Source organism: Schistocerca serialis, chromosome 2 (assembly GCF_023864345.2).
Source record: "Schistocerca serialis cubense isolate TAMUIC-IGC-003099 chromosome 2, iqSchSeri2.2, whole genome shotgun sequence".
Lineage (NCBI taxonomy): Eukaryota > Metazoa > Arthropoda > Insecta > Orthoptera > Acrididae > Schistocerca > Schistocerca serialis.
The window spans coordinates 420,852,301-420,859,772 of record NC_064639.1 but is presented as its reverse complement, the minus strand read 5'-3'; positions in this window follow the sequence as shown (position 1 = coordinate 420,859,772).

Genomic DNA, 7,472 nt, shown 5'->3' with positions numbered 1-7,472 from the left:
TTGGCATAGATGTGATACTGTGTGCTCACCATTAAGCCTCCGATATACTGGTCCCTGTAAGGTGCTTTTGGAAAATAACACTTTCAAGATTGAGCTGAATGGCAGGCCTGAAATAATTCCACTAGATGCTGCCAGGTCACCCCTTATTCTCCTCTGGCCGATCATCATGAGGGGTGACCAACAGGTTAAGCACCATTATCCAAATATTCCTGAAGCACCCAGCTTTATAAAGGGGGAGGGGCTGGTGTGGTTACTTTGCAAGTAACTGGTGCAAGAGATAGATAATGAATTGTTGGCTTCTCTAGGCTTCTTTTTTTTTGACAGAGAGTTGTGTTTGATGGTCTTTGTATTTCATTGTTTTGTTATGACTTTGCGTGTGTGTGTGGGGAGGGGGTGGGGGGTGGGGGTGGAGAAGGGGGAAGCACAAAAGCTTGTGCAACAAAAACAACATAAGTGACTGTTGTTTTCATATGGGAATTATTTGTTGTTGAAAAATTATCCATGCCTGAATGAAACTGAAATATGGTTATGTCTGATATTGAATAATTCAGACGCTGGAAGAAGGCTACAAAAACAGCTGTCAGCCTCTGGTGTCACATAATAACTGAGATATTTCATACATTTTTAGTCTTTAAACATGATAAAGTCCCAATTAAAAATTATACTTTTATGTGATTTAAAGTACTGAAAAATGTCTATGACACATGGAATTTTGTTTACACTCTAAATTGTAGTTGAATGCACTTAGGTAACAGAAGTCATGGGATTGCGATATGCACTTACTCAGATGGCAGTACTATCACATACACAAGTTGTAGTAGGGCAGTGCATTGGTAGAGCAGTCGTTTGTACTGTGGTGATAAGGGTGACAAGGTTTCTGATGCGATTATGGCTTTATGATGGGAATTAACAGACTTTGAATGTGGAATGGTAGTTGGAGCTAGACACGTGGTACATTCCATTTCAGAAATCATTGGGGAATTCAATGCCCCAAGATCCACTGTGTCAAGAGCGTGCCGAAAATAGTAAATTTCAGGCGTTACCTCTCACCATGGACAACACTGTGACTGACAGCCTTCACTTAATGATTGAGAGCAGCAGTGTTTGTGTAGAGTTGTCAGTGGTGACACTCAGGCAGTATTGCACAAAGTGGCCACAGAAGTTGATATTGAATTCCAATGAATGTATCTGTTAGGACATTGTGGCAAAATTTGGTGTTAATGGGCTATGGCAGCAGATGGCCAACATGTCTTCGTTAACAGCACATTGTCATCTGCAGTGCCTTTCCCAGGCTGTGACCACATCACTTGGACCCTAGATCACTGGAAAACTGTGGCCTTGTCAGATGAGTCCCAATTTCAGTTGATGAAACCTGATGGTAGCATTCGAGTGTGGCACAAACTGCATAGAGCCATGGACCCAAGTTGTCAACAAAGCACAGTGGAAGTTGGTGGTGGCTTGTTAATGGTGTGAGCTGTGTTTACAAAGAATGGAGTCAGTCCCCTGGTCCAACTGAACAGATCATTGACTGGAAGTGGTTATGTATAGCTACTTGGAGACCATTTGCAGCCATTCATGCATTCATGGACATCATGTTCCCAAACAATGATGTCATGTCAGTGGACCAGAATTGTTCATTAGGGGTTTGAAGAACATTCTGGACAGTTTGAGCAAATGATTTGGTCATCCAGGTCACCTGACATGAATCCCATTGAATATTTATGGACATAATTGAAACATCAGTTTGTGCACAACATCCTGCATCGCCAACACTTTCACAATTGTGGGTGCCTATAGAGCAGCAGTTGGCAGCTGGCATACTGCAATCTAGATCCAGACTGCAGAATGTCAGAAACTGGCCTGCCAAAAATAGTTTGAAAGTATAAATTATATATATGAGCAAGGTTTCTACAGCTGCCATTCCACTGCCTTACATGTTTTGGCCATCTTGTGTCTGGCATAAATTGTAAGTGACCATGCCAGAGTAGGTGCTTCCTTTCTATGTAGTCTAGGATTGTGCTTTTGACATTCGTAAACTCTCTGATCCTATCATTTCTAATATGATCAAGCCTGGAATATCCACAACTCCGTCTCCAGAAATCCATCTCGACAGCCAGCTGGCGATCTTTCTGCCTCTGAATTAGTTCCAAAAACTCTGCACCTTATGTTGTGATACTTTCAATAATTGTATGGTAGATGATATGTTTTGTTCTGCGTGTTATGTTTTTGTTCCAGAGAATACCATTTAGTTGTTTTATGGTTCACTTGCCCTGGCCATTTTTATTGTTTATATCATCCATACTTTTACCATTGGACGACAGTGTCACTCTCAGGTACTTAAAATTATGACACCCTTTAACAGTATCAGCACTGAGTTGTAAGGCATTAACGGCATTTTCTCCCACTTTCAGATCTTCTGTTTTAGATGTGTTTATGACAAGACCCCATTTTTCATATTCTTCTTTTAATTTGCGGAACAAGTAATTTTCATCTTCCTCATCTCCAGCTACTAACACTTGGTCATCAGCAAAAAATAAAGTGAACAAGATCTCATCATCTATGGGGATACCCATTCCTCTGCATTTCCTTTTCCAGGATTTTTGTGCCTCCTCTAGGTAGATCTTAAAGAGTGTTGGGGCAATCGTGCATCCCTGGTATAGTCCCTTTGTCACCTCAAACTCCTGAGATAGTTGATTTATCATTGCCGTGCAACCTTGGTAGAGGAGTCTGACAGCTTTCGCATACCTTGGTGACACACCATTATCAATTAGACTTGTCCATAGCTTGTTCTGTGGAACTGTGTCATAAGCTTTCTAGAGGTCTACAAAGTCAAGGTGGGTCATAAGGCCCCTTGCTGTCCTTTTCTCCACTAGGTTTTTGAGAGTAAATACTCCATCAGTACGGGAGTGACCATATCTGAATCCATTTTGTTCTTCAGATCAGTTATTTCTTCTTCTATCCTCTTTTTTAGGATACAGCCATAGACTCTCACCATGGATGGCACCACACTAATACCACAGTAGTTCGCACAATTTCTCGTGTTGCCCTTCTTAAATATTTATGTAATTGTTGCCTTTTACCACTCCTCTTTGGCTTCGTCACCTCTAAGGCATTTGTCAAAAATCACTGCCAATATCTCAAAGAGTTTTGATGGTGCTGCTTTAAACCAGTTGTATACAAATTAATCATGGACCTGGCAACTTTGTTTTTCATGGCATTAATTGCATTTTGGACTTTCTTTGGAGTCATTGGTGGTATATTATCATTACTGATTTCAATGTCTGGTGGGTTCTCAGTGAATGCTGCTCTGTTCTCCGTTAGTAATCCTTGGTAGTGTTGTACCGATTCCTGCATGCTAATCAGGTTCCTATCTGCTTTATCTTTCTTTATTCTGTGTTCTCATTGCTTTTAATACCTTCCAGGCTTTATTTGGCTTTATTTGCTCGTGTATTCTCCATGCTTTTTTCTATCTCTTCACTGGTTTTCTGCCAGGCTTCGTTTTTTGCCTTAATTATTGTTTTCTGTGCATCTTTTCTCTGCTCTCTGTATTCCTGCCAATCATTACGTGATCTTGAGTCCAACCATTTATTATAAGCTTTCTTCTTACTTTCTACCTTCTCGTGTATTGAGAGGTTCTACCACTCATCACGTGTTCTATTACTCTTTTGGATTTCTTTTTTTCGCAACATCAGCGTCATCGTTTGATGAATAGACCACAATAATCACCACAGAATGACTCTTTATTCTCATTTGTACTTACAGAATTGTATCACTGACATATTTCCAGCTGCTTTGGTTTTTCTTGAGTTGTTTCTTTATGGCAATGGGAACTCCACTTTGGGCTCATTGTTCCTTTGGTATGCCACTAAAAATGTATATGTAATCATTTGTCTGTTCTATACTAAGCCCTTTCACTTTGGTTTTTGTTAGGCCCACTATGTCAATGTCAAGGCACTTTCTTTAAAGACTTCATGTTTCTTCGTAGAAATTCCTTGTATATTCCATGTTGCAATTCTCATTGTCCTTTTTCGTGCCTGTTGTCATCTTCGTTTTGATCCATTCCATTTCGAGGGTAAATTGGGAGGTTTTGCATGTGATTTCTTTTGCTAGGGTGGAGTGCAGGTCCAACGCCTAAACCCCCAACTTGGAGGACCAGGTGATTTTTAATCATGGTTTTCTTCCACTAGACAATTGTCTTTCTGGTCTCAGGGACTCTGTCTATTCCTCCCTTAGGTTCCTCTGGGAATGAGGTGCCACTTACGCCAAGTCCGCCGTACCAAAGTCCATCTTCTTCGCCTTCCTTGCCGATGTGGTCCTCACCCATAACTCTGGGCATGGGTAACACATTATACCCCACGATACTGGGTCCCCAGCAGAATTTGCCACCAGCTCGAAAGCCGGACCCACCCTTGCGACGTGGATGTGCCTGCTGAAAATTACCCAAGTGCATTTAGAGAAGGGGGATCTAAGCACCCTGGGCCACGTTAATGTGTGTGTATGGTTCCACACACAAAGGCAAGTATAAATTACGTACTCAAATTATTTAAATAAAATATTTTTCTGTAGATAACAATTTGTTTCAGTGACACCCTTATTATCTTTTCTATTAGTGTACAATTAACTGCTAAATAATTATAAAATTTTTTAAAGGTTAGTTATAGGTAGATTAAATGCACAGTTACTATGCTGAGCAGTGCAGGAGAGTGTGCTTGAGAGCAGGGGCAAAAGGGAGCAAACTGGCCAGGCAACACAACGTTATGTCGATCCACATACAAGCTCTTTACACACAAATGCAACTCAAGGATTTTATTTAATGAACAAGGAAATTTTATCAATCAATTCCATACTCTATTAAATCGGAGAAGGCAATATCTGGATTTTTTTAATACAAATATTCCTATCTACTGTATTCCATATTAGTTTGAGAGTGAAAATTAAAATAAAAAATTAGTAAGGAATTTGAAGGTTTTCTTTTGGTCTTTGATTTTAAAAAGTGTCAAAATATCTGGAATCCGTCTGAAATTACTTGCCGACCCCTGATACAGAGGCAATATGGCTTAGTATTTTTGCAGACTTCCAACAACTTGTTGAATCCATGCCATGTCAAGCTGCTGCACTACCCTGGGCAAAAGGAGGTCCAGCATGATATTACAAGGTATTCCATGACTGTCATCACCTGAGTATATTTTTTATGTACATAATTTTGTCCATTACACAATGTTAACAATTTGTTGCAAAACATTAATTATATCTTAGTTACAAAATTGAATTTCAGTCTAACATTTACACTGAATCTTGGCTTCTTACTGAACATCATTTATTATTACTAGGGTAAACAAATTAGAGAAGTGATTTCAGGACCTGATGACACACTGATTTTTCTGGAATTGTTTAAGAAATAAATTTACGTAAAATAATGAACTGAAATTGAAAAATAAGTGTACTTGATCATAAAGCTATTATAAACTGACATCTGAGTGGAAAAAAAGTTGACTGTGTTAACAGTTAGTTTAAAAACATGTTTTCTGTCAGTAACCAGTGTATTAAGGCGATCATAAGTTCTGGCATCAATAGCTTCATAATACGAAATATGCCTTATGTCAAAATATATCAAGAATCAGTGTCTGTGTGAGATACAAAGATAAATTCAAGTACTACAGCAACATTGATACGATTTCATTAACTGCTGGAGTATATTGATAAACAATAATATGGATAATCAAATGAAACTGTATGGTTCCAGAGACCTTTTCCAGTCTCAAACATCTATGATTTATGCAGGGTGGAGAGAAATTGTGTCACGAAATTTTAACCTTGGATAGTTGATGCCAGTAGGAACCAAAATTACTAATGTTGTGTAAGTTGACAACGCACCATTTTTAAACTACGGAAACTTAGTGCCACTTGCTCTGATTGGCCATGGGATTGGCCTGTTACCGTTTGTCAGTTGACAGGCAGTGCTATGATTGTTGGTTCACACAAAAAAATGTCCCTCGCCGTGTCACTGCCCCAACATGACATGCACAAATGTCGAATAGGCAACAGGGCAATCCCGCGACCAATCGCAGAACGTGGCGCTAAGTTTCTGTAGTTTAAAAATTGTGCATTGTCAACCTACACAACATTAGTAATTTTGGTTCCTACTGGCATCAGCTATCCAGGGTTAAAATTTTGTGACACAATTTTTCTCCACCCTGTGTATACAGACTGAAACGATGAATGAAAATTTGTACCAAGGCCAGGATTCAAACCGGTCTCCCACTCAAAAATAGGCACATACGCTAATCACTACACCACCCTGGCACAGTGTCTTTGCACAACTTAACCAGCTACCCTGGTACGCCTCCCTCCTCACTCCAAATTCCCATTCGTGCCTCGGCCCACTTGGTATTCCCTCTAAACTTGAACAGCATTCCCCGGGATCTTCAACTGACTGGAGTAGCACCTCAGCATAGAAGGAAACAGGGGGTCCTACCTGAAACCTAGGCATAAATGCTTTAATCAAATGAAACTGTATGGTTCCAAAGACCTTCTCAGGTCTCAAACATCTACGGCAGTGGTCATCAAACTGTGGCCCGCAGGGTGCATGCGGCCCAGATCATGTTTTCGTGCGGTCCACGACTCTCTTCGGTTTTGCACGGGTAGCATTAGTTATCTACTTGTTTACGGAAACGGCATAGAATTGTGATTAAAGTTGGGGAAGTAATTATGTAACTGAAAACTATCCACCACTTTCATTTAACACACCACTTGCCGGTGTTCCACAGTGCTAAAGGCATGAGCGGCCTGCTAGCCAACAATGTGAGCCATACATCAAATGCGCCACATGCCCATGGCCGCTTGTTTGTCGGCAGTGGGCTTGTCCCGCAGCCACCTCATTGTTAGCTTTGTTGTGTCAGTGTGTCAGTCATGAACTAAGTTTCGGTGCCCCTGAGCGTTCGTCACGTATTGAGTGTTTTTGTGCTCACGTTTGGTGATATAGTTATTAGTGGAATAAATAATGTCTGATGTACCCTCAAGAACAGTGATTAAGAGGAAAGTATGTGAAGAGAAAAGAAGTTTCCAAGAAATATGGGAAAAAGAGTTTTGCTTTATAAGTGGACACAAAGAAGGTACTGCTACTTGCTTGATATGCAGGGATACGATTGTGGGACTGAACAGATACAATTTATTTCGCCTCTACACAAGTAAGCACAATTCATTTAAAGTATTGTTTCCTTTGAATTCAAATGAAGGAAAGGAAGAAATTGCTCATCTAAAATCTTCCATTTGTCGCCAACAAAACATTATGTTAGCAGCAGTTGGGCAAAGTGAGGCTGTCGCAAGAGCATCATACCAAGTATGTAATGTTCTGGCAAAAAATATGAAAGCTTTCACTGATGCCGAATTAGTGAAGTAATGTATGATGACTGTTTCTGAAACTTTGTTTCAAAATTTCTCCAACAGTAAACAAATATCATATGAAATAAATA